Below are 27,725 nucleotides of genomic sequence, written 5' to 3'. Positions count from 1 at the left end.
ATTGGGGGGCACAATACTTGCATTGCCCTGGATTGGGGGGGGGAGCACAATACTTGCATTGCCCTGGATTGGGGGGGCACAATACTTGCATTGCCCTGGATTGGGGGCACAATACTTGCATTGCCCTGGATTGGTGGGCACCATACTTGCATTGCCCTGGGTTAGGGGCACAATACTTGCATTGCCCTGGATTGGGGGCACAATACTTGCATTGCCCTGGGTTAGGGGCACAATACTTGCATTGCCCTGGATTGGGGGCACAATACTTGCATTGCCCTGGATTGGGGGGCACAATACTTGCATTGCCCTGGGTTAGGGGCACAATACTTGCATTGCCCTGGATTGGGGGCACAATACTTGCATTGCCCTGGATTGGGGGCACAATACTTGCATTGCCCTGGATTGGGGGGCACAATACTTGCATTGCCCTGGATTAGGGGGCACAAAATTTGCATTGCCCTGGATTGGGGGCACAATACTTGCATTCCCCTGGATTGGGAGGCACAATACTTGCATTGCCCTGGATTGGGGGGCACAATACTTGCATTGCCCTGGATTGGGGGCACAATACTTGCATTGCCCTGGATTAGTGGGCACAATACTTGCATTGCCCTGGATTGGGGGGGGGGGGCACAATACTTGCATTGCCCTGGATTAGGGGGCACAATACTTGCATTGCCCTGGATTAGGGGGCACAATACTTGCATTGCCCTGGATTGGGGGCACAATACTTGCATTGCCCTGGATTGGGGGGCACAATACTTGCATTCCCCTGGATTAGGGGGCACAATACTTGCATTGTCCTGGGTTAGGGGCACAATACTTGCATTGCCCTGGATTGGTGGCACAATACTTGCATTCCCCTGGATTGGGGGGCACAATACTTGCATTGCCCTGGGTTAGGGGCACAATACTTGCATTGTCCTGGATTGGTGGCACAATACTTGCATTCCCCTGGATTAGGGGGCACAATACTTGCATTGCCCTGGATTGTGGGGCACAATACTTGCATTGCCCTGGATTAGGGGGCACAATACTTGCATTGCCCTGGATTGGTGGCACAATACTTGCATTCCCCTGGATTAGGGGGCACAATACTTGCATTGCCCTGGATTGGTGGCACAATACTTGCATTCCCCTGGATTAGGGGGCACAATACTTGCATTGCCCTGCATTAGGGGGCACGATACTTGCATTGCCCTGGATTGGGGGCACAATACTTTCATTGCCCTGGATTGGTGGCACAATACTTGCATTCCCCTGGATTAGGGGGCACAATACTTGCATTGCCCTGGGTTAGGGGCACAATACTTGCATTGCCCTGGATTGGTGGCACAATACTTGCATTCCCCTGGATTAGGGGGCACAATACTTGCATTGCCCTGGATTGTGGGGCACAATACTTGCATTGCCCTGGATTAGGGGGCACAATACTTGCATTCCCCTGGATTAGGGGGCACAATACTTGCATTGCCCTGGATTGGTGGCACAATACTTGCATTCCCCTGGATTAGGGGGCACAATACTTGCATTGCCCTGCATTAGGGGGCACGATACTTGCATTGCCCTGGATTGGGGGCACAATACTTTCATTGCCCTGGATTGGGGGGCACAATACTTGCATTGCCCTGGATTGGGGGGCACAATACTTGCATTGCCCTGGATTAGGGGGCACATTACTTGCATTGCCCTGGATTGGTGGCACAATACTTGCATTGCCCTGGATTGGGGGGGCACAATACTTGCATTGCCCTGGATTGGGGGGGCACAATACTTGCATTGCCCTGGGTTAGGGGCACAATACTTGCATTGCCCTGGATTGGGGGCACAATACTTGCATTGCCCTGGGTTGGGGGGCACAATACTTGGATTGCCCTGGGTTGGGGGGCACAATACTTACATAGCCCTGGGTTAGGGGCACAATACTTGCATTGCCCTGGATTGGGGGCACAATACTTGCATTGCCCTGGATTGGGGGGGCACAATACTTGCATTGCCCTGGGTTGGGGGGCACAATACTTGCATTTCCCTGGGTTAGGGGCACAATACTTGCATTGCCCTGGATTGAGGGCACAATACTTGCATTGCCCTGGATAGGGGGCACAATACTTGCATTGCCCTGGATAGGGGGCACAATACTTGCATTGCCCTGGATTGGGGGGCACAATACTTGCATTGCCCTGGATTGGGGGCACAATACTTGCATTGCCCTGGATTGGGGGGCACAATACTTGCATTGCCCTGGATTGGGGGGCACAATACTTGCATTGCCCTGGATTAAGGGGGCACAATACTTGCATTGCCCTGGATTGGGGGCACAATACTTGCATTTTTCTGGATTAGGGGGCACAATACTTGCATTGCCCTGGATTAGGGGGCACAATACTTGCATTCTTCTGGATTAGGGGGCACAATACTTGCATTGCCCTGATTTAGGGGGCACAATACTTGCATTGCCCTGGATTGGGGGCACAATACTTGCATTGCCCTGGATTGGGGGGCACAATACTTGCATTGCCCTGGATTGGGGGCACAATACTTGCATTGCCCTGGATTGGGGGCACAATACTTGCATTGCCCTGGATTGGGGGGGCACAATACTTGCATTACCCTGGATTGGGGGGGCACAATACTTGCAGAATCATCGCCTTTTATCTCAGTAATTACCATAACCTGAATTAATATGAAGGGGCTGCAGGGATGTAGCAGAGAGGAGTGCGTGTCGTATAAGAGACGCAGCGTTCAGTTCACAGCTGAGGCGACGTGGAGATAATAGCAGTGATTGCGCTGACTCTCCACACTGCGCAGCCTCTTCCTGTTCCTCTGATTCGCCATTATTCCGGGAGACCTTCGCTCTCGCTGTGCCAGGCTGCGCCGACCTAAGTGTCACTTCTCCGGCGCTCGCTGCCTGCATATCATTTACTACTTACTGCTCAATTAATATGTATTGTGCCGCGCGGTGAGGATACCTGACATTCCACCATAGTGGAGGAGAAGAGATGGTTAGAACCTAGAAGAGTGGTCTCCAAACTGGGGCCCTCCAGAGGATGCAAAACTATAATTGTCAGCATGCCCGTACAGCCCTCCATTCATTCCTATGGGACCCCGATGATGTACGAGATGTCTTTTCGTTGCTCCCATAGAAATGAATGGAGCATGTGTCGTTTGCAGCACTCGCTCCTCACTGAGCTCCGGGCCCCATTCTGAAGATTGTGGGGGGCCCGGCTACGATCAGATACTTACACCGATCCTGTGAAGAAGTACATTTTTGCCATAGTTCACCTTTAAGGATTTCTTGAAGAATTGTAAGAACCCTCAGAAATAATTTGTGAAGTTTTCGCAGCGCGTGTTCTGCGCGGCCCTGATAATCCCTGCGGTCTATTAGAAGTCGCAGAACCATGGACGCGCCCTTTCTGTACGTCTCAGTGCTGATTGAGCCTCCACTGCCGGACGCGCACAACTTAAAACTCCCATAAAAGTATTAAGGACACAATAGACTCCGGATGTGAGCGGCGGCGGTGACGGAGCAGTGAAGTGGCGGTGATGGCGGTAAGTGATTGCTCGGCTGTGGCTGCCAGGACGGCTCCTCCGAGCGCTTTATCTGCTCCCTGACATTTCCACATGACAGTAATATCGATGCTTTGGGACGCCGGAGATGCTGCAGTTTTTACCATTATTATCGGAATTATGGGGAGAGAAACTCCTGAGCTGTGGAAAGGCGCCATTGTCTGGTGAACCTCAACACTATGGCCGCTCCGCACCGATGTGATCAATCATAAGATCAGGTGCTGCCGACAAATACCATCAGAGCCGGCCGAGCGCAGCCTCGGGGACAGAGATGGATGGAAAACGAGATCATACAATGTATCACTCCCATCATCCCTGACCCCAGGAGCTCACAATCTAATCTCCTATCATACAATGTATCACTCCCATCATCCCTGACCCCAGGAGATCACAATCTAATCTCCTATCATACAATGTATTACTCCCATCATCCCTGACCCCAGGAGCTCACAATCTAATCTCCTATCATACAATGTATCACTCCCATCATCCCTGACCCCAGGAGATCACAATCTAATCTCCTATCATACAATGTATTACTCCCATCATCCCTGACCCCAGGAGCTCACAATCTAATCTCCTATCATACAATGTATCACTCCCATCATCCCTGACCCCAGGAGATCACAATCTAATCTCCTATCACATACAATGTATCACTCCCATCATCCCTGACCCCAGGAGATCCCAATCTAATCTCCTATCATACAATGTATTACTCCCATCATCCCTGACCCCAGGAGATCACAATCTAATCTCCTATCATACAATGTATCACTCCCATCATCCCTGACCCCAGGAGCTCACAATCTAATCTCCTATCATACAATGTATCACTCCCATCATCCCTGACCCCAGGAGATCACAATCTAATCTCGTATCATACAATGTATCACTCCCATCATCCCTGACCTCAGGAGCTCACAATCTAATCTCCTATCATACAATGTATCACTCCCATCATCCCTGACCCCAGGAGCTCACAATCTAATCTCCTATCACATACAATGTATCACTCCCATCATCCCTGACCTCAGGAGCTCACAATCTAATCTCCTATCACATACAATGTATCACTCCCATCATCCCTGACCTCAGGAGCTCACAATCTAATCTCCTATCATACAATGTATCACTCCCATCATCCCTGACCCCAGGAGCTCACAATCTAATCTCCTATCACATACAATGTATCACTCCCATCATCCCTGACCTCAGGAGCTCACAATCTAATCTCCTATCATACAATGTATCACTCCCATCATCCCTGACCCCAGGAGATCACAATCTAATCTCCTATCATACAATGTATCACTCTCATCATCCCTGACCCCAGGAGATCACAATCTAATCTCCTATCATACAATGTATCACTCTCATCATCCCTGACCCCAGGAGATCACATGACTAGGGGATATTATAACTGCTATGGCCTACCTTTCCACATAACCACCTCCCCCATGACCCCTTACCTTAAAACATGACAAGACCAGGTGTTGGTGTAAACAGGCCACAGCAGCCCCTTTAATAAATATCAACCAATTATAACATTGTGAACAACAATTGTATGAACGTCATACATAAACAATAAAACATTTAACCGTAGAAATGTCCCTATCACAGGAGGAGGACCTGAAGGCACTATTACCCAACTTATTATGGGGCCTCACTTGCCCCTAGCCGCAAGTCACCTGCACAGGGTCCCCGTTTGTGAGGCCCCCAAACCGTCCTGGGACCCATGTCCCCCTGATGACTTCTCCATCGGGCTGGGAACCGCTCCCATCCCACCTCCACACTCTCTTCCATCACCATCATGCCATACCAGGTGCCTCCAGGTCCCACTCCTGCCCCCCCCCCCCCCCACAATGGCGACAAGTGACCCCCCTCACTTGTCCCCGTTCCTCCACAAACCAAGGGCTCTAACCACCGCTTCCTTAATCTCCAGAAGCCACAAATCCATCCCAAACACATTGAGATGGACACCATCATCATCCATGAACTCAGGAGCTCCGCCTTCCAGCTCCCGGTGGCGCACTACCAGGCCCCCATTCCGCGCCACAAACTTGCTGACCACCTTATTAATCTTGACCCTAGCCCTGTTTAAGGCAACAACCGAGCGGGCCTGCCTCCACTTGCGTCTGGCCACCATCTCCGACCAGATGACTACCAGGCCAGGGAAGGAGGACCACAACCTGAAAAGGTCCAATTTAATGAACCCCCAAATCATTACCCCCAAGATGAATCACAATAACATCTGGAGCCTCGCAAAAAACTGGACCCTCGCAAAGAACTCAGCCCACCGCATTCCACTCTTCCCCAGCCAATGAACCTGCCCTTCAATGCTAGCTAACCCCACTTGGCGACCAGCCGGCTGCACACCAGCCCGCATCCCATCTCACACCACATAAGAGTGCCCGACAATCCATATCAATCCTGGGCCCGTTTCTGAAACGACAAAGACAAACACAATACAGACAACAGCACAAAAAACACATGCTTCACACCAAATGAGGACGAACATACAATTGAAACCTCTCCGACTCCCACCTCCCAATCCACCTAATAACCTCAGGACCCAGGCCCCACCGAGACGCCTCAGTGGCCGCACCAATACGGAAGGAGTGAGAGCTGTATCCCTCCGCCGTGCACCCAAGTGCCTACAAACATTTCCCAAAAAAAAAAAACAATAAACTGAAAACGCGACAAAAAACTGCCGTCCGCATGCAGCAAAAGAGGACCTACAACCCCCCCCTGCACCCCCAAAAAGGCAGTATAACAAAAAAACGGACACATAGGCGAGCCCCGCAAGGCCGCCAAATGAACAGCCATCCCACGACCAACCCTGATCCGTCTTTGAACGCTGCAAAAAACACCGCAACACCCCATCGACAAGACAAACATCCGAAAAAAGTAAAACACGCTTGCAACTAGGAGCCACCAGTTCAGAAATACGAAATGCGCCGAAAAACGCCAGCGCAAAAGCCAGACAAAACAAACGACATTCGTAGTCCGAAAAACAAATCCCCGCCAGCGCCGCCCCCAACTGCCCCAAAAGCGGAAAAGTCACCGGACGCCGCACATCCCTGGCCACCGCCCCCCTCCGGAACCCCGGCAGCGCCTGATGCGCCAAAACGACTTAGTCACATTGGGCAAACCCTAACCTTCAACCAAAAAGCCAACGCCGACATCCACCGACTTATACCCGACGGAGACACACCCTCGCAAAACGCCCTACCAACGTAAAACAAAAGAGCCGCCTCCCAGTCAGAAGAGGCACCCGCAATGGACAACTGCCCCACCAGCTTTTCCCAAACCGTGGCCACACCCCCCACAGCTGGAACACTCGTGCTTAAAACGTCACTCGGCTCCGAACTTGCAATTCCCCTCATTGAATTGCCAACACACCCCTTTACCTGCCCCTGCCGACCGCCCGTCCCTGACCCAACTCCCCCGGCGCCATCCCGAAAGGACTGCAACCCAGTCCCGCTGCGTGTAGCCGCTATAAGCCGCATCCACAACCCGATGTCCTTATGGCACCGCCATCCGCTGCCGGAACTGTTCATCGTACCGCAGCCACACCAAGCCCCCATAGAGCCGATAAGCCTCGCCCACTGCATCCATACAGCAAAAGAGGCCGGAGCAGTGCTCAGGCGCCTTTTCCCCCACTATGCTGGCAAAAATCACAAAGGCCTGAAGCCAGTTCGAGAAGGTCCGGGGAATCAGCCGATACCGCCGACGCTCCTCTTCCTCCACTTTCTCCATCCGCTTCGACTCGTCAGGCCAAACCTTGTCCAGATGAAATTTTTCAAGCGGGAGCAGCGAAAAAATATCTACATAAACCCGCTTCCAAGTTTTTTCTCTCACTTCCGCTTTCAGGTGCGCCCCTAAGGGGCCCTCAAAGCAAACATAGACCTCTCCCCTAGCCGCATCAGCCAACCTAACACCCCCATCAGCCCACCCCCATCAGCCCCCGAAGCCACGACAACAGGAGAAGACCCCCCCCCCAAACTAACCCCAGCACCGCCAGCAGGCGCCGCAGCAACTGCCACCCCCGGCGCACCCGGCCCTACTACCTTAGCCGCTTCGCCCCACACAGGAACCGGCGACTCCCCCACCCCCAATCCGCTACCCCGCAGGAACGCTTGCAAACCATCCAGAAAAAACTAGGGCGGCAAAAATCCTTGTACCAGGCCTGCACTATGTAATCTGCGGAGAACATTTAGATCTGTCACCGCTGATCACTATTAAGGGAAACACTCAGAACCCGGAGAGACAGAAACTGTGTAAACGTGAGGCTGAGCTACGAATACGGAACCACGTAAATGATTCTACAAATCCTGAATCCAGCATGTTATCCTCCAGAGCTGCACTCACTATTCTGCTGTTAGATCATGTCTTATCCTCCAGAGCTGCACTCACTATTCTGCTCTTACATCATGTCTTATCCTCCAGAGCTGCACTCACTATTCTGCTGTTACATCATGTCTTATGCTCCAGAGCTGCACTCACTATTTTGCTTTTACATCATGTCTTATCCTCCAGAGCTCCACTCACTATTCTGCTGTCACATCATGTCTTATGCTCCAGAGCTGCACTCACTATTCTGCTGTTACATCATGTCTTATGCTCCAGAGCTGCACTCACTATTCTGCTGTTACATCATGTCTTATGCTCCAGAGCTGCACTCACTATTCTGCTGTTACATCATGTCTTATTCTCCAGAGCTGCACTCACTATTCTGCTGTTACATCATGTCTTATGCTCCAGAGCTGCACTCACTATTCTGCTGTTATATCATGTCTTATCCTCCAGAGCTGCACTCACTATTTTGCTGTTACATCATGTCTTATGCTCCAGAGCTGCACTCACTATTCTGCTGTTACATCATGTCTGTTATAGGATGTAGGTCAGATCTGCTGTATGTTGTAGTTGGGGCTCAGTCTGTACCCGGGGGGATTGATGCCCCTGTCCTATTATAACCTCTTTACCTTATAACATTTCTCCTCTTCCAGCTCCTCTGTTGTTCTCTCCGATTCTGGCAGCGTCCAGCTCCTCTGTTGTTCTCCACTTCTGGCAGCGTCGATCCTGGGAACTGAGCACAATGGATGGAAATTACTGGAAAAGTTCATTTAGAGTTTCGACTGAGAAGTGAATTCTGTAAATTGCTTCTTCTGCTTCACAAAAGACAATTATAAACCGTTCAAATCTCACAAAATGCCAGAAAAAAAGTGGAGGAGGTGGTGACAGGTGTCTAGTCCCTGCAGAGCTGAGGTGACAGGTGTCCAGTCCCTGCCGAGCTGAGGTGACAGGTGTCTAGTCCCTGCAGAGCTGAGGTGACAGGTGTCTAGTCCCTGCAGAGCTGAGGTGACTGGTGTCTAGTCCCTGCAGAGCTGAGGTGACTGGTGTCTAGTCCCTGCAAAGCTGAGGTGACAGGTGTCCAGTCCCTGCAGAGCTGAGGTGACAGGTGTCTAGTCCCTGCAGAGCTGAGGTGACTGGTGTTTAGTCCCTGCAAAGCTGAGGTGACAGGTGTCCAGTCCCTGCAGAGCTGAGGTGACAGGTGTCTAGTCCCTGCAGAGCTGAGGTGACAGGTGTCTAGTCCCTGCAGAGCTGAGGTGACTGGTGTCTAGTCCCTGCAGAGCTGAGGTGACTGGTGTCTAGTCCCTGCAAAGCTGAGGTGACAGGTGTCCAGTCCCTGCAGAGCTAAGGTGACAGGTGTCTAGTCCCTGCAGAGCTGAGGTGACAGGTGTCTAGTCCCTGCAAAGCTGAGGTGACAGGTGTCCAGTCCCTGCAGAGCTGAGGTGACAGGTGTCTAGTCCCTGCAGAGCTGAGGTGACAGGTGTCTAGTCCCTGCAAAGCTGAGGTGACAGGTGTCCAGTCCCTGCAGAGCTGAGGTGACAGGTGTCTAGTCCCTGCAGAGCTGAGGTGACAGGTGTCTAGTCCCTGCAAAGCTGAGGTGACAGGTGTCCAGTCCCTGCAGAGCTGAGGTGACAGGTGTCCAGTCCCCGCAGAGCTGAGGTGACAGGTGTCTAGTCCCCACAGAGCTGAGGAGGTGACAGGTGTCTAGTCCCCGCAGAGCTGAGGAGGTGACAGGTGTCTAGTCCCCGCAGAGCTGAGGTGACAGGTGTCTAGTCCCCGCAGAGCTGAGGTGACAGGTGTCTAGTCCCCGCAGAGCTGAGGTGACAGGTGTCTAGTCCCCGCAGAGCTGAGGTGAAAGGTGTCTAGTCCCCGCAGAGCTGAGGTGACATGTGTCTAGTCCCCGCAGATTTGAGGGGACAGGTGTCCAGTCCCCGCAGAGCTGAGGTGGCAGGTGTCTAGTCCCCGCAGAGCTGAGGTGACAGGTGTCTAGTCCCCGCAGAGCTGAATGGACAGGTGTCTAGTCCCAGCAGAGCTGAGGAGGTGACAGGTGTCCAGTCCCCACAGAGCTGAGGAGGTGACAGGTGTCCAGTCCCCGCAGAGCTGAGGTGACAGGTGTCTAGTCCCCACAGAGCTGAGGTGACATGTGTCTAGTCCCCGCAGAGTTGAGGGGACAGGTGTCTAGTCCCCGCAGAGCTGAGGTGACAGGTGTCTAGTCCCCGCAGAGCTGAGGTGACAGGTGTCTAGTCCCCACAGACCTGAGCTGACATGTGTCTAGTCCCCGCAGAGTTGAGGGGACAGGTGTCCAGTCCCCGCAGAGCTGAGGTGGCAGGTGTCTAGTCCCCGCAGAGCTGAGGTGACAGGTGTCTAGTCCCCACAGACCTGAGCTGACATGTGTCTAGTCCCCGCAGAGTTGAGGGGACAGGTGTCCAGTCCCCGCAGAGCTGAGGTGGCAGGTGTCTAGTCCCCGCAGAGCTGAGGTGACAGGTGTCTAGTCCCCGCAGAGCTGAGGTGACAGGTGTCTAGTCCCGGCAGAGCTGAGGTGACAGGTGTCTAGTCCCCGCAGAGCTGAGGAGGTGACAGGTGTCCAGTCCCCGCAGAGCTGAGGAGGTGACAGATGTCCAGTCCCTGCAGAGCTGAGGTGAAAGGTGTCTAGTCCCCGCAGAGCTGAGGTGACAGGTGTCTAGTCCCCACAGAGCTGAGGTGACATGTGTCTATTCCCCGCAGAGTTGAGGGGACAGGTGTCCAGTCCCCGCAGAGCTGAGGTGGCAGGTGTCTAGTCCCCGCAGAGCTGAGGTGACAGGTGTCTAGTCCCGGCAGAGCTGAGGTGACAGGTGTCTAGTCCCCGCAGAGCTGAGGAGGTGACAGGTGTCCAGTCCTCGCAGAGCTGAGGAGGTGACAGATGTCCAGTCCCCGCAGAGCTGAGGTGAAAGGTGTCTAGTCCCCGCAGAGCTGAGGTGACAGGTGTCTAGTCCCCACAGAGCTGAGGTGACAGGTGTCCAGTCACCGCAGAGCTGAGGAGATGACAGGTATCCAGTCCCTGCAGAGCTGAAGAGGTGAAAGGTGTCCATTCCCCGCAGAGCTGAGGAGGTGAAAGGTGTCCAGTCCCTGCAGAGCTGATGAGGTGACATGTGTCCAGTCCCTGCAGAGCTGAGGAGGTGACAGGCAGGGGCGTAGCTATAGAGGTAGCGGAGGTAGCAGTCGCACCGGTGCCCTGGTGCCTAAGGGGGCCCCAAAGCACAACTGCCCTATAAGAGAACAGTATTATATTTGCCATATTGGGCCCTGTTGCAGATTTTGCATCGGGGCCCAAAAGCTACAAGCTACGCCTCTGGTGACAGGTGTCCAGTCCCGGCAGAGCTGAGGAGGTGACAGGTGTCCTGTCCCTGCATAGCTAGGGAGGTGACATGTGTCCAGTCCATGCAGAGCTGAGAAGGTGACAGGTGTCCAGTCCCTGCAGAGCTTAGAAGGTGACAGGTGTCCAGTCCCTGCAGAGCTAGGGAGGTGACACGTGTCCAGTCCATGTAGAGCTGAGAAGGTGACAGGTGTCCAGTCCCTGCCGAGTTGAGGAGGTGACAGGTGTCCAGTCCCTGAAGAGCTGAGGAGGTGACAGGTGTTTAGTCCCTGCAGAGCTGAGAAGGTGACAGGTGTCCAGTCCCTGAAGAGCTGAGGAGGTGACATGTGTTTAGTCCCTGCAGAGCTGAGAAGGTGACATGTGTCTAGTCCCTGTAGAGCTAGGGAGGTGACAAGTGTCCAGTCCATGCAGAGCTGGAGAGATGACACGTGTCCAGTCCCTGCAGAGTTGAGGAGGTGACAGATGTCCAGTCTCTGCAGAGTTAGGGAGGTGACACGTGTCCAGTCCATGCAGAGCTGAGAAGGTGACAGGTGTCCAGTCCCTGTAGTGTTGAGGAGGTGACAGGTGTCCAGTCCCTGGAGAGCTGAGAAGGTGACGGGTGTCCAGTCCCTGCAGTGTTGAGGAGGTGACAGGTATTTAGTCCCTGTAGAGCTGAGAAGGTGACAGGTGTCCAGTCCCCGCAGAGCTGGGGAGGTGACAGGTGTCCAGTCCCTGCAGAGCTGAGAAGGTGACAGGTGTCCAGTCCCTGCAGAGCTGGGGAGGTGACAGGTGTCCAGTCCCTTCAGAGCTGGGGCGGGGACACTTGTCCAGTCACTGCAGAGTTGAGGAGGTGACAGGTGTCCAGTCTCTGCAGAGTAAGGGAGGTGACACGTGTCCAGTCCATGCAGAGCTGAGAAGGTGACAGGTGTCCAGTCCCTGTAGTGTTGAGGAGGTGACAGGTGTCCAGTCCCTGGAGAGCTGAGAAGGTGACGGGTGTCCAGTCCCTGCAGTGTTGAGGAGGTGACAGGTATTTAGTCCCTGTAGAGCTGAGAAGGTGACAGGTGTCCAGTCTCTGCAGAGCTGGGAAGGTGACAGGTGTCCAGTCCCTGCAGAGCTAGGGAGGTGACACGTGTCCAGTCCATGTAGAGCTGAGAAGGTGACAGGTGTCCAGTCCCTGCCGAGTTGAGGAGGTGACAGGTGTCCAGTCCCTGAAGAGCTGAGGAGGTGACAGGTGTTTAGTCCCTGCAGAGCTGAGAAGGTGACAGGTGTCCAGTCCCTGAAGAGCTGAGGAGGTGACATGTGTTTAGTCCCTGCAGAGCTGAGAAGGTGACATGTGTCTAGTCCCTGTAGAGCTAGGGAGGTGACAAGTGTCCAGTCCATGCAGAGCTGGAGAGATGACACGTGTCCAGTCCCTGCAGAGTTGAGGAGGTGACAGATGTCCAGTCTCTGCAGAGTTAGGGAGGTGACACGTGTCCAGTCCATGCAGAGCTGAGAAGGTGACAGGTGTCCAGTCCCTGTAGTGTTGAGGAGGTGACAGGTGTCCAGTCCCTGGAGAGCTGAGAAGGTGACGGGTGTCCAGTCCCTGCAGTGTTGAGGAGGTGACAGGTATTTAGTCCCTGTAGAGCTGAGAAGGTGACAGGTGTCCAGTCCCCGCAGAGCTGGGGAGGTGACAGGTGTCCAGTCCCTGCAGAGCTGGGGAGGTGACAGGTGTCCAGTCCCTCCAGAGCTGGGGCGGGGACACTTGTCCAGTCACTGCAGAGTTGAGGAGGTGACAGGTGTCCAGTCCCTGCAGAGCTGAGAAGGTGACAAGTGTCCAGTCCCTGCAGAGCTGGGGAGGTGACAGGTGTCCAGTCCCTCCAGAGCTGGGGCGGGGACACGTGTCCAGTCACTGCAGAGTTGAGGAGGTGACAGGTGTCCAGTCCCTGCAGAGCTGAGAAGGTGACAGGTGTCCAGTCCCTGCAGAGCTGGGGAGGTGACAGGTGTCCAGTCCCTGCAGAGCTGGGGAAGTGACAGGTGTCCAGTCCCTGCAGAGTGGAGGAGGTGACAGGTGTCCAGTCCCTGCAGAGCTGAGAAGGTGACAGGCATCCAGTCTCTGCAGAGCTGGGGAGGTGACAGGTGTCCAGTCTCTGCAGAGCTGGGGAGGTGACAGGTGTCCAGTCCCTACAGAGCTGAGGATGCCACATGTGTCCAGTCCCTGCTCTGTGCCATGCTGCATCGGTCGGTGCACAGTTTCTGAGCTTTTACTCATTAGGCTGGGTTCACACTACGATTTTCAAATACGGTAACCGTATACGGTTTTCCACAAAAAAATGTATATGACCGTATCCGAAACCGTATGCATAGAGAATGCATTGTTAACCGTATTCCAAATGTTGTGTACGGTTGCATCCGTTTTGCCCCTGATACGGTTTTGCCGATTTTTCAACCGTAGGCAAAAACGCTGTCGACCACGATTTTGCCTCCGTTTGGAAAACCGTATGCGAACCGTATGCGGTTCTTTTAACATTGTTGTCTATGAGAACCGTACACAGAATTTCAGAATACGGTTGCATACGGTTTTTCTAATCCGTTTTTGGAGTTGACACATGCGCAGAAGGACTTTCAAGAGAACAATAGTAACTTTATTAAATTGCTTGAAAACTAATTCCAACAAAATAGCAAAACCGTTGGCAAAAACGGATGCAAACGGATAGAACCGTATATACGTTTTGGAACTGTATACGGGGAAAAACCGTATTTGTTGTCATATGATTGTATACGGTTGCATACGTTTTTTTCCATACGTTTTTTTAGCGGAAAACTGTATACGGTAACCGTATTTGATAAACGTAGTGTGAACCCAGCCTTACTTACCTTCAGATTCTTTTTAGTGATCAGTGATGATCAGTGGCTCCCGCTCAACTGCATTGTCTATTGGAGTCTCCAATAGTCTCACACTCACCTTCTGTCTTATCAGAGGCTCAGGTTGCTGCTCTCCACCATGCTGTACACTGAAGTAGTGCTCTATTAGGAGTCTGTGATCAGTGACTCCAAGTCGAGTGCATTGTCTTTTGGGAGTCTAAGGTCGACTGAAATCCACCTCACTGTCTCATCAGAGACCCAGCTGCTTTATCTTTTCCCCATGCTTTACACTGCAACTCTGTAAGTTAACTAAAGCACCAGCGAAAAACGAAGGGGGGTGGCCTTAAATTGCCTCCCCCCTACTACCTTTCGGCCCAATGACACATGCAGAGGAAATGCAATTCACAACAAAATAACCCTGAGGGGTTAAAAAGAGCCTCTATATTGCGTGTGTCACACAAAAGTATAAAACGTAACTTTTATTGTGAATAAATTAATATTTTATATAAGAGAGGAATAAACGTATTTAAAAACACAACTCCACTGCGATCTTGGAAACCTGAGAGAAATGCCTGAAGGTGAAGAATTGGACGACCAAGTCTAGTAGATCAGAACAAAAAGGCTAGAGGAGCCTCAAACCCCGACTAATATAACTGCTGGGGGTCCTAGGAATGTTATTGAGGCCCATTCCAGGTATATATATCACTATTGCTGTTTACAGATAATAACTATAAAAGATAATATGGCCCCTATGTCCTAGGCGGCAGTTAGACGTTCTAGGATGATCGTGGTATAGCGGTAATGTTATGATAAGATCCGGAGATTACCGCTCTAGGATCACTCCGGAATGCCCTCAAGGGTCTGGATCTCGGTGGTCTCTGTCATGACGCCATATATATGGTAGTTGGTCAGATCCTTAGCCCCACAGGGGGTGCTTTGGAAGTCCCAGCCCCTAGCACCAGCTGTGCACCACAGGTGGGGGCTATATTTTGGCTAAATAGCCTATCGTGACCTTATTCATCGACTTTATTTATCATTAGACACAGTGGAGTTGCAGATTATCTGCAACCAAAACCTGTCAGGTGTGAACACGTCCCGAGGGCTGGTGCCTCCTCTTCCTTCTCTCCAGCTCCGGTCTCAGTCAGCACCTTGGTCAGCGACAGCCGCAGCTCGGTCCCTTCTCTATCCTGTCAGTGCGGAGGGGTCAGGGCGGCAGCGGCAACGCCAAATAATAATAATATTCATGGCTCCTCTGCTCCCTCAGCCCAATTGTTCCCTTGGCAACGTGCGGGAGGATATATTGGAGGATATATGGGAGGGAAACGGTAATGTGGAGTCATTATGGGTAGAAATATATGGAGATAAAAATTATAAAATCCTGATTGGTGGCTTATAACCCCAAACATAATGGAAGAGGCAGAAGATCAATTACTGAGGCAAATAAACAGCAAATCAGAATGAGGAGATAATAATGGAGACTGAGACCTGACCAGAGGGGGCGCCCTACTAGACTTAATATTAAGCAACAGACCTGACCAGAGGGGCGCCCTACTAGACTTAATATTAAGCAACAGACCTGACCAGAGGGGGCGCCCAACTAGACTTAATATTATCCAACAGACCTGACCAGAGGGGGCACCCTACTAGACTTATTATTAACCAACAGACCTGACCAGAGGGGGCGCCCTACTAGACTTAATATTAACCAACAGACCTGACCAGAGGGGGCACCCTACTAGACTTAATATTAACCAACAGACCTGACCAGAGGGGGCGCCCTACTAGACTTAATATTAAGCAACAGACCTGACCAGAGGGGGCGCCCAACTAGACTTAATATTATCCAACAGACCTGACCAGAGGGGGCACCCTACTAGACTTATTATTAACCAACAGACCTGACCAGAGGGGGCGCCCTACTAGACTTAATATTAATCAACAGACCTGACCAGAGGGAGCGCCCTACTAGACTTAATATTACCCAACAGACCTGACCAGAGGGGGCGCCCAACTAGACTTATTATTAACCAACAGACCTGACCAGAGGGGGCGCCCTACTAGACTTAATATTAACCAACAGACCTGACCAGAGGGGGCTCCCTACTAGACCTAATATTAACCAAAAGACCTGACCAGAGGGGGCGCCCTACTAGACCTAACATTAACCAACAGACCTGACCAGAGGGGGCGCCCTACTAGACTTAATATTAACCAACAGACCTGACCAGAGGGGGCGCCCTACTAGACTTAATATTAACCAAAATACCTGACAAGAGGGGGCGCCCTACTAGACCTAATATTAACCAATAGACCTGACCAGAGGGGGCGCCCTACTAGACTTAATGTTAACCAGCAGACCTGAACAGAGGGGGCGCCCTACTAGACTTAATATTAACCAACAGACCTGACCAGAGGGGGCGCCTTACTAGACTTAATATTAACCAACAGACCTGACCAGAGGGGGCGCCCAACTAGACTTAATATTAACAGACCTGACCAGAGGGGGCGCCCAACTAGACTTAATATTAACCAACAGACCTGACCAGAGGGGGCGCCCTACTAGACTTATTATTAACCAACAGACCTGACCAGAGGGGGCGCCCTACTAGACCTAATATTAACCAACAGACCTGACCAGAGGGGGCGCCCTACTAAACCTAATATTAACCAACAGACCTGACCAGAGGGGGCGCCCTACTAGACTTAATATTAACCAACAGACCTGACCAGAGGGGGCGCCCTACTAGACCTAATATTAACCAAAATACCTGACCAGAGGGGGCGCCCTACTAGACTTAATATTAACCAACAGACCTGACCAGAGGGGGCGCCCTACTAGACCTAATATTAACCAACAGACCTGACCAGAGGGGACGCCATACTAGACTTAATATTAACCAACAGACCTGACCAGAGGGGGCACCCTACTAGACTTAATATTAACCAACAGACCTGACCAGAGGGGGCGCCCTACTAGACCTAATATTAACCAACAGACCTTACCAAGGGGGCGCCCTATTAGACTTAATATTAACCAAAATACCTGACAAGAGGGGGCGCCCTACTAGACTTAATATTAACCTACAGACCTGACCAGAGGGGGCGCCCTACTAGACTTAATATTAACCAACAGACCTGACCAGAGGGGGCGCCCTACTAGACTTAATATTAACCAACAGACCTGACCAGAGGGGGCGCCCTACTAGACTTAATATTAACCAACAGACCTTACCAGAGGGGGCGCCCTATTAGACTTAATATTAATCAACAGACCTGACCAGAGGGGGTGCCCTACTAGACTTAATATTAACCAAAAGACCTGACCAGAGGGGGCGCCATACTAGACTTAATATTAACCAACAGACCTGACCAGAGGGGGCGCCCTACTAGACTTAATATTAACCAACAGACCTGACCAGAGGGGGCGCCCTACTAGACCTAATATTAACCAACAGACCTTACCAGAGGGGGCGCCCTATTAGACTTAATATTAACCAACAGACCTTACCAGAGGGGGCGCCCTACTAGACTTAACATTAACCAACAGACCTTACCAGAGGGGACGCCCTACTAGACTTAATATTAACCTACAGACCTGACCAGAGGGGGCGCCCTACTAGACTTAATATTAACCAACATACCTGACCAGAGGGGGCGCCCTACTAGACTTAATATTAACCAACAGACCTGACCAGAGGGGGCGCCCTACTAGACCTAATATTAACCAACAGACCTTACCAGAGGGGGCGCCCTATTAGACTTAATATTAACCAACAGACCTGACCAGAGGGGGTGCCCTACTAGACTTAATATTAACCAAAAGACCTGACCAGAGGGGGCGCCATACTAGACTTAATATTAACCAACAGACCTGACCAGAGGGGGCGCCCTACTAGACTTAATATTAATCAACAGACCTGACCAGAGGGGGCGCCCAACTAGACTTAATATTATCCAACAGACCTGACCAGAGGGGGCGCCCTACTAGACTTATTATTAACCAACAGACCTGACCAGAGGGGGCGCCCTACTAGACTTAATATTAACCAACAGATCTGACCAGAGAGGGCGCCCTACTAGACTTAATATTAACCAACAGACCTGACCAGAGGGGGCGCCCTACTAGACTTAATATTATCCAACAGACCTGACCAGAGGGGGCGCCCTACTAGACTTAATATTAACCAACAGACCTGACCAGAGGGGGCGCTCTACTAGACTTAATATTAACCAACAGACCTGACCAGAGGGGGCGCCCTACTAGACTTAATATTAACCAATAGACCTGACCAGAGGGGGCGCCCTACTAGACTTAATATTAACCAACAGACCTGACCAGAGGGGGCGCCCTACTAGACTTAATATTAACCAATAGACCTGACCAGAGGGGGCGCCCTACAAGACTTAATATTAACCAACAGACCTGACCAGAGGGGGCGCCCTACTAGACTTAATATTAACCAACAGACCTGACCAGAGGGGGCGCTCTACTGGACTTAATATTAACCAACAGACCTGACCAGAGGGGGCGCCCTACTAGACTTAATATTAACCAACAGACCTGACCAGAGGGGGCGCTCTACTGGACTTAATATTAACCAACAGATCTGACCCGAGGGGGTGCCCTACTAGACTTAATATTAACCAACAGACCTGACCAGAGGGGGCGCCCTACTAGACTTAATATTAACCAACAGACCTGACCAGAGGGGGCGCTCTACTGGACTTAATATTAACCAACAGACCTGACCAGAGGGGGCGCCCTACTAGACTTAATATTAACCAACAGACCTGACCAGAGGGGGCGCCCTACTAGACTTAATATTAACCAACAGACCTGACCAGAGGGGGCGCCCTACTAGACTTAATATTAACCAACAGACCTGACCAGAGGGGGCGCTCTACTGGACTTAATATTAACCAACAGACCTGACCAGAGGGGGCGCCCTACTAGACCTAATATTAACCAACAGACCTGACCAGAGGGGGCACCCTACTAGACCTAATATTAACTAACAGACCTGACCAGAGGGGGCGCCCTACAAGACTTAATATTAACCAACAGACCTGACCAGAGGGGGCGCACTACTAGACTTAATATTAACCAACAGACCTGACCAGAGGGGGCGCTCTATTAGACTTAATATTAACCAACAGACCTGACCAGAGGGGGCACCCTACTAGACTTAATATTAACCAACAGACCTGACCAGAGGGGGCGCCCTACTAGACATAATATTAACCAACAGACCTGACCAGAGGGGGCGCCCTACTAGACTTAATATTAACCAACAGACCTGACCAGAGGGGGCGCTCTACTGGACTTAATATTAACCAACAGACCTGACCAGAGGGGGCGCTCTACTAGACCTAATATTAACCAACAGACCTGACCAGAGGGGGCGCCCTACTAGACCTAATATTAACTAACAGACCTGACCAGAGGGGGCGCTCTACTAGACTTAATATTAACCAACAGACCTGACCAGAGGGGGCGCCCTACTAGACTTAATATTAACCAACAGACCTGACCAGAGGGGGCGCCCTACTAGACTTAATATTAACCAACAGACCTGACCAGAGGGGGCGCCCTACTAGACTTATTATTAACCAACAGACCTGACCAGAGGGGGCGCCCAACTAGACTTAATATTAACCAACAGACCTGACAGAGTAACTAATGTGCAGGTAGAAGGACACCTAGGAAATAGTGATCATAATATGATACATTATAACTTGTTCTTCAATAAGGGAATCTTTCGAGGGGCCACAAAAACAATGAACTTTAGGAAGGCAAAGTCCGATCAACTCAGAGAAGCCCTGAAATATATAAAATGGGATAATGTCCTCAAAAACAAGAATACTGACACTAAATGGGAGACTTAAAAAAATATTAAATTTTCACTGCAAGATGTATAAACCTTATGGGAATAAAAGGGTCAGAAATGAAAGAAAACTAATATGGATGAATAAGACTGTTAAGGGGGCAATAAATGACAAAAATAAAGCATTTAAACTACTAAAACAGGACGGCAGTGAAGAAGCATTAAAAGCTATGGAGAAAAATGTAAAATATGTAAAAAACAGATAAAAGCCGCAAAAATAGAGACAGAAAGACTCATTGCCAAAGAGAGTAAAACTAACCCCCAAATGTTCTATAAATATATAAATAACAAAAAGGTTAAAAATGAAAGTGTTGGCCCTTTAAAAATGATGAGGAGAAAATTATAAACAGGGATCAGGAAAAAGCAAATATATAAAATTAAACATAAATATATTAAATGAAACAATATTAAACAAATTCTTCTCCACTGTATTTACTGAGGAAAATGAAATGCCAGGTGAATTACAGCGATATAAGGTAAACTCCCCAGTACAGGTCACCTGTCTAACCCAGGAAGAAATACAGGGCAACTGTCTAACCCAGGAAGAAATACAGTGCAACTGTCTAACCCAGGAAGAAGTACAGGTCACCTGTCTAACCCAGGAAGAAGTACAAGTCACCTGTCTAACCCAGGAAGAAGTACAAGTCACCTGTCTAACCCAGGAAGAAATACAGGTCACCTGTCTAACCCAGGAAGAAGAACAGGTCACCTGTCTAACCCAGGAAGAAGTACAGTGCTGCCTACAAAAAAATCAAAATATACAAATCACCAGGTCCAGATGGCATTCACCCCCGTGTTATATAGGAATTAAGTAATGTAACAGACAGTACTTAAGTACTGGTCAGACCACACATAGAATACTGTGTACAGTACTGGTCAGACCACACATAGAATACTGTGTACAGTACTGGTCAGACCACACATAGAATACTGTGCACAGTACTGGTCAGACCACACATAGAATACTGTGTACAGTACTGGTCAGACCACACATAGAATACTGTGCACAGTACTGGTCAGACCACACATAGAATACTATGTACAGTACTGGTCAGAGCACACATAGAATACTGTGTACAGTACTGGCCAGACCACACATAGAATACTGTGTACAGTACTGGTCAGACTACACATAGAATACTGTGTACAGTACTGGTCAGACCACACATAGAATACTGTGCACAGTACTGGTCAGACCACACATAGAATACTGTGCACAGTACTGGTCAGACCACACATGGAATACTGTGTACAGTACTGGTCAGACCACACATAGAATACTGTGTACAGTACTGGTCAGAACACACATAGAATACTGTGTACAGTACTGGTCAGAGCACACATAGAATACTGTGTACAGTACTGGTCAGACCACACATGGAATACTGTGCACAGTACTGGTCAGAGCACACATAGAATACTGTGTACAGTACTAGTCAGAGCACACATAGAATACTGTGTACAGTACTGGTCAGACCACACATAGAATACTGTGCACAGTACTGGTCAGACCACACATAGAATACTGTGTACAGTACTGGTCAGACCACACATAGAATACTGTGTACAGTACTGGTCAGACCACACATAGAATACTGTGTACAGTACTGGTCAGACCACACATAGAATACTATGTACAGTACTGGTCAGAGCACACATAGAATACTGTGTACAGTACTGGTCAGACCACACATAGAATACTGTGTACAGTACTGGCCAGACCACACATAGAATACTGTGCACAGTACTGGTCAGACCACACATAGAATACTGTGTACAGTACTGGTCAGACCACACATGGAATACTGTGTACAGTACTGGTCAGACCACACATAGAATACTGTGTACAGTACTGGTCAGAACACACATAGAATACTGTGTACAGTACTGGTCAGAGCACACATAGAATACTGTGTACAGTACTAGTCAGAGCACACATAGAATACTGTGTACAGTACTGGTCAGACCACACATGGAATACTGTGCACAGTACTGGTCAGAGCACACATAGAATACTGTGTACAGTACTAGTCAGACCACACATGAAATACTGTGTACAGTACTGGTCAGACCACACATGGAATACTATGTACAGTACTGGTCAGACCACACATGGAATACTGTGTACAGTACTGGTCAGACCACACATAGAATACTGTGTACAGTACTGGTCAGACCACACATAGAATACTGTGTACAGTACTGGTCAGACCACACATGGAATACTGTGTACAGTACTGGTCAGACCGCACATAGAATACTGTGTACAGTACTGGTCAGACCACACATGGAATACTGTGTACAGTACTGGTCAGACCACACATAGAATACTGTGCACAGTACTGGGCACCAGTGTACAAGAAAGATATAGTGGAGCTGGAGAGGGTTCAAAGACGGGCAACCAGAGTAATACGGGGAATGGGGGGACTACAGTACCCAGAAAGATTATCAGAATTAGGGTTATTTCGTTTAGAAAAAAAGAAGGCTTAGGGGCGACCTAATAATTATGTATAAATATATCAGGGGACAGTACAGAGATCTCTCCATGATCTATTTATACCCAGGACTGTATATATAACAAGGAGGTGACCTAATAATATATATAATATATCAGGGGACAGTACAGAGATCTCTCCATGATCTATTTATACCCAGGACTGTATATATATAACAAGGAGGTGACCTAATAATATATATATTATATATCAGGACAGTACAGAGATCTCTCCATGATCTATTTATACCCAGGACTGTATATATAACAAGGAGGTGACCTAATAATATATATATATATATATATATATATATATATATATATATATATATATAATATATCAGGACAGTACAGAGATCTCTCCATGATCTATTTATACCCAGGACTGTATATATAACAAGGAGGTGACCTAATAATATATATAATATATCAGGACAGTACAGAGATCTCTCCATGATCTATTTATACCCAGGACTGTATATATAACAAGGAGGTGACCTAATAATATATATAATATATCAGGACTGTATCTATAACAAGGGGGCATCTTCTACGTCTAGTGGAAAGAAGGTTTCTACACCAGCACAGACGGGTTCTTTACTGTAAGAGCAGTGAGACTGTGGAATTCTCTGCCGGAGGAGGTGTCATGGTGAACTCTGTAAAAGAATATAAAAGGGGTCTGGATGCATTTTTGGAGAATAATAACATTACAGGTTATGGATATTAGATTTATAGGGACAGAACGTTGATCCAGGGATTTATTCTGATATTTGGAGTCGGGAAGGAGTTTTTACCTCTAGTATGAGGGTTTTTGCCTCCTCTGGATCAACTCAGTAGGGACTTATTAGGGTTATAGGTTGGACTTGATGGACTCTGGTCTTTTTTCCACCTTATGAACTATGTTACTATGTTACGTGAACCGATGAACTGGCGGATTTCGTGTTCCTTGCGTCGACTGCGGAAGTAAATTTTAGAGTTGATGAAGAGAGGAATGTCAGGCCGGGATATTAGAAGACGCCACTGATCTCCAGGACCCGCAACCTTCTCCAATCTCATCTTCTAATGATCTCCCTGCGGCAGAACGTTCGCCAACCAGTGATGAAAGGGTTAAACATGACGAGACTCCAAGCTCCGCCGAAAGTATAAAAGTTATAGAAAAAATAAAATCCATTATTAAAAAAAATCTCTCTTTAATTCGACTGTCCGACAGAATTATTATAAAATCTCAATTCCATCCGCCACTTATTGCTGAGCGCCGCTCTCCGCGGATTCACCGTAATCCTCCCACGTCCGCTCTCCACTCATGCCGCTAAGATAAAGATGATGAAGCCGCTTTTAATTGCAGCGCAGTCGGTTATAAATCCCCCCCCCCCCCCCCCCCCCCCCAATATCCCCCTCCCTGGGCGTCCACTTCAATAACTCCAGATCGTGTACGGTAAGAAAAGGCGGAAATCTGATTTCAAAGTGGGAGAATCAGAAATAATGGCCGGACAGAGGAGACTGCACATGTATATAATATATCATCTACTCCAGTCACAGCCAAAGCTGCATTCAGACAGACCCACAGCTCCTCTAATACAGTCTGCAGGTCGTGCTCAGATAGCGCCATTTCCACAGGTTGCAGATCATTTATCTGTAGGGTCCAGTGCAGACATGACATCATTCACACCGCAAAACCGTAAGAACATGACACTGAACCAGCAGGGGGCAGAAGTGAGTTCTGAAGTGTTGTATCCTAAGAGTTAACAGAAATCCAGCAGAATTGCAAGTGCAGCTCTGATTAAGACTTGTCCGTAAAATGAACCTACAGATGAAAGACAAGTCGACGTGTCAGAAAGTTGCGGCATTAACACGTGACGTTGCGGTACCAGATATCTGCTGGTGATAGTCGTGGAGGCGATGAATGAGGACGGCGCTCGCCTCCCCTGGGCCTCCGGATTACGTCTTATCACCTGAGAGAAACTAAGGATCTGAAGATTCGTAGACCCCGAGCTACGTCCCCTCCGGATAAGACACTTTGCGCACTTTGAGATAAACTCATTACTGCTGCGCCCTCCCCACCGGCCCCCACAGCGACTAACAGAAGATACACAGAGACAATACGGTCCACAGATGGTTTTCGCATCGGTAAATTTGCCCAAAAACCCCAATGAGAAATTCTTGGCGCTGTGACCGCACAATCTGCGCCTTTCCCATTGACGGTTATGCATTTTTGTGACAAATTTACCCAAAAGGACGAGATGTTTATTCATTCACAGTGTGCGTGGTGCAGCAGAATCCCATTACGGGACATTGCGCGGTGTGCATGCGCCCTCAGGAGTACACTGTGACGGAGCGTGACGGGCGCTGCAGTCGGCACCACGCTAACAGAACTGAACACAGGTTGCGCCGCTGCCCTCACACACTACCTCTCATCGGCTGCAGGACGTGGCGATCTCTGACACAATGGGGGGGAGACTGATCAAAACCAATCAGATCGCTTCTTTCATTTTTCAGAGGACTTTTTGAAAGTGAAAGAACCCATCTGATTGGTTGCTATGGACAACACAGGTTTTGATAAATCTCCCCCAATGTATTTTTAGCCTTCCCCGACCTTTACCCTCTAGTTCTCAGATTGGCGCCACCATCCACCCCTCAGCGTCCATGAAGTATAATTCTTTCCTATAATACGCGGCGCCCATCGCTGTTATCCCGCTCACATTGCGACATATTTTTGGATCTCGTGTATCTGAGGTTTTTGCCTCTTCCCGTCTAAACCCCCCCATAACCCCCCCCCGTCCTGACCTGTAATCCCCATCTTGGCGGCGCAGTAGCGCACATCACGTAGACACCAGCACCTGCTCCCTGCGCTTAATTAATTACCGAACCTTTTACTCCTGCGTCACCCATGAAGAATCACTAACTGGCAGGAAATGGGGCAGAAGACGGCGTCTAATCTTCTGCAAATAATTTGCTCATTAAGAAGATGCTCAGGTGTCCTCGGAGATCATTGACCGCGCTCCACAACCTCGCCAAAGTTTTTTCCACGTTTCTCGGGTAAAATCTCTGATGTATAATGAAGCGGCAGAGAGGGGGATCCTGGGAGCCGTCACCTGCCTCATTAACCCATTCATTCATCTCCAGGCTCCCCGACACTTAACTTGCCAGCTGTGGCAAAATGTTGCAAAACTACATCTCCCAGCATGCCCGTACAGCCAACAGCTGTCCGGGCATGCTGGGAGTTGTACTTTGTCAACATCTGGAGGTTCACAGTTTGGAGACCGCTGACCTAGAAGATCTGGTGCTCCTGGTCTTCTGAGATCGCGAGGAGATCCTGACATGACCGGGTGACATCTGGAGGTCCACAGTTTGGAGACCACTGGTCTATTACCTCTAGAAAACCATCATTACCATCTAGTGCCCCCCAGTGGTCATGTGTGTGACAGAAATGAGAAATATGGCTCAGAGGACATTGCAGTGGAGGAGGAAGGTGGGAACTGGGCTAGATGAGTATCACAATGTCTCTACTCTCTGAGATCTGTAGTTTGGAGTCTGATAGGGATTGTTGTCCGGGGTCTGTAGTTTGGCGTCTGATCAGGGTTGTAGTCTGGCGTCTTAAGTTTGGAGTCTGATCAGGGTTGTAGTCTGGCTTCTGTATTTTGGCATCTGATCGGGGTTGTAGTCTGGGGTCTATAGTTCTGATTCTGATCAGGGTTGTAGTCCAGGGTCTGTAGTTTGGAGTCTGATCAGGGTTGTAGCCCGAGTTCTGTAGTTTGGAGTCTGATCAGGGTTGTAGTCCGGGGTCTGTAGTTTGGAGTCAGATCAGAGTTGTAGTCTGGGATCTGTAGTTTGGGGTCTGATCAGGGTTGTAGTCCGGGGTCTGTAGTTTGGAGTTTGATCAGGATTGTAGTCCGGGGTCTGTAGTTTGGAGTCTGATCAGGGTTGTAGTCCTGGGTCTGTAGTTTGGAGTCTGATCGGAGTTGTAGTCCGGGGTCTGTAGTTTGGAGTCTGATCAGGGTTGTAGTCCGGGGTCTGTAGTTTGGAGTCTGATCAGGGTTGTAGTCTGTAGTTTGGAGTCTGATCAGGGTTGTAGTCTGTGGTCTGTAGTTTGGAGTCTGATCAGGGTTGTAGTCCAGGATCTGTAGTTTGGAGTCTGATCAGGGTTGTAGCCCGAGTTCTGTAGTTTGGAGTCTGATCAGGGTTGTAGTCTGTGGTCTGTAGTTTGGAGTCTGATCAGGGTTGTAGTCTGTGGTCTGTAGTTTGGAGCCTGATCAGGGTTGTAGTCCGGGGTCTGTAGTTTGGAGTCTGATCAGGGTTGTAGTCTGTGGTCCGTAGTTTGGAGACTGATCAGGGTTGTAGTCCGGGGTCTGTAGTTTGGAGTCAGATCAGGGTTGTAGTCCGGGATCTGTAGTTTGGGGTCTCATCAGGGTTGTAGTCCTGGGTCTGTAGTTTGGAGTCTGATCAGGGGTGTAGTCCGGGGTCTGTAGTTTGGAGTCTGATTAGGGTTGTAGTCTGGGGTCTGTAGTTTGGAGTCTGATCAGGGTTGTAATACGGGGTCTGTAGTTTGGAGTCTGATGAGGGATGTAGTCTGTAGTTTGGCGTCTGATCAGTGTTGTAATACGGGGTCTGTAGTTTGGAGTCTGATCAGGGTTGTAATACGGGGTCTGTAGTTTGGAGTCTGATGAGGGATGTAGTCTGTAGTTTGGCGTCTGATCAGTGTTGTAGTTTGGGGTCTGTAGTATGGAGTCTGATCAGGGTTGTAGTCCAGGGTCTGTAGTTTGGAGTCTGATTAGGGTTGTAGTCTGGGGTCTGTAGTTTGGAGTCTGATCAGGGTTGTAATACGGGGTCTGTAGTTTTGGAGTCTGATGAGGGATGTAGTCTGTGGACTGTAGTTTGGAGTCTGATCATGATTGTAGTCCGGGGTCTGTAGTTCTGTAGTTTGGAGTCTGATCAGGGTTGTAGTCTGTGGTCTTTAGTTTGGAGTCTGATCAGTGTTGTAATTTGTGGTCTGTAGTATGGAGTCTGATCAGGGTTGTAGTCCGGGGTCTGTAGTTTGGAGTCAGATCAGGGTTGTAGTCCGGGATCTGTAGTTTGGGGTCTCATCAGGGTTGTAGTCCTGGGTCTGTAGTTTGGAGTCTGATCAGGGGTGTAGTCCGGGGTCTGTAGTTTGGAGTCTGATTAGGGTTGTAGTCTGGGGTCTGTAGTTTGGAGTCTGATCAGGGTTGTAATACGGGGTCTGTAGTTTGGAGTCTGATGAGGGATGTAGTCTGTA

The 27,725-nt window shown here is 49.7% G+C and overlaps 1 long non-coding RNA gene across 2 annotated transcripts in view; it reads right to left on the bottom strand.

Moving 5' to 3' along the window:
• The window catches only part of LOC130295537 (uncharacterized), a 106,003-nt gene that overhangs the window by 37,944 nt on the left and 40,334 nt on the right, over positions 1-27,725 (bottom strand). For both annotated transcript variants that reach the window (XR_008848891.1, XR_008848890.1), the window contains exon 2: positions 8,556-8,659. This is a non-coding gene — a long non-coding RNA (uncharacterized LOC130295537). The remainder of the gene's footprint in view (positions 1-8,555; positions 8,660-27,725) is intronic.

This window comes from Hyla sarda, chromosome 11 (genome assembly GCF_029499605.1).
Source record: "Hyla sarda isolate aHylSar1 chromosome 11, aHylSar1.hap1, whole genome shotgun sequence".
Classification (NCBI taxonomy): domain Eukaryota; kingdom Metazoa; phylum Chordata; class Amphibia; order Anura; family Hylidae; genus Hyla; species Hyla sarda.
The sequence above is the reverse complement of the archived record's forward strand: the minus strand, read 5'-3'. Positions and strand labels throughout refer to the sequence as shown.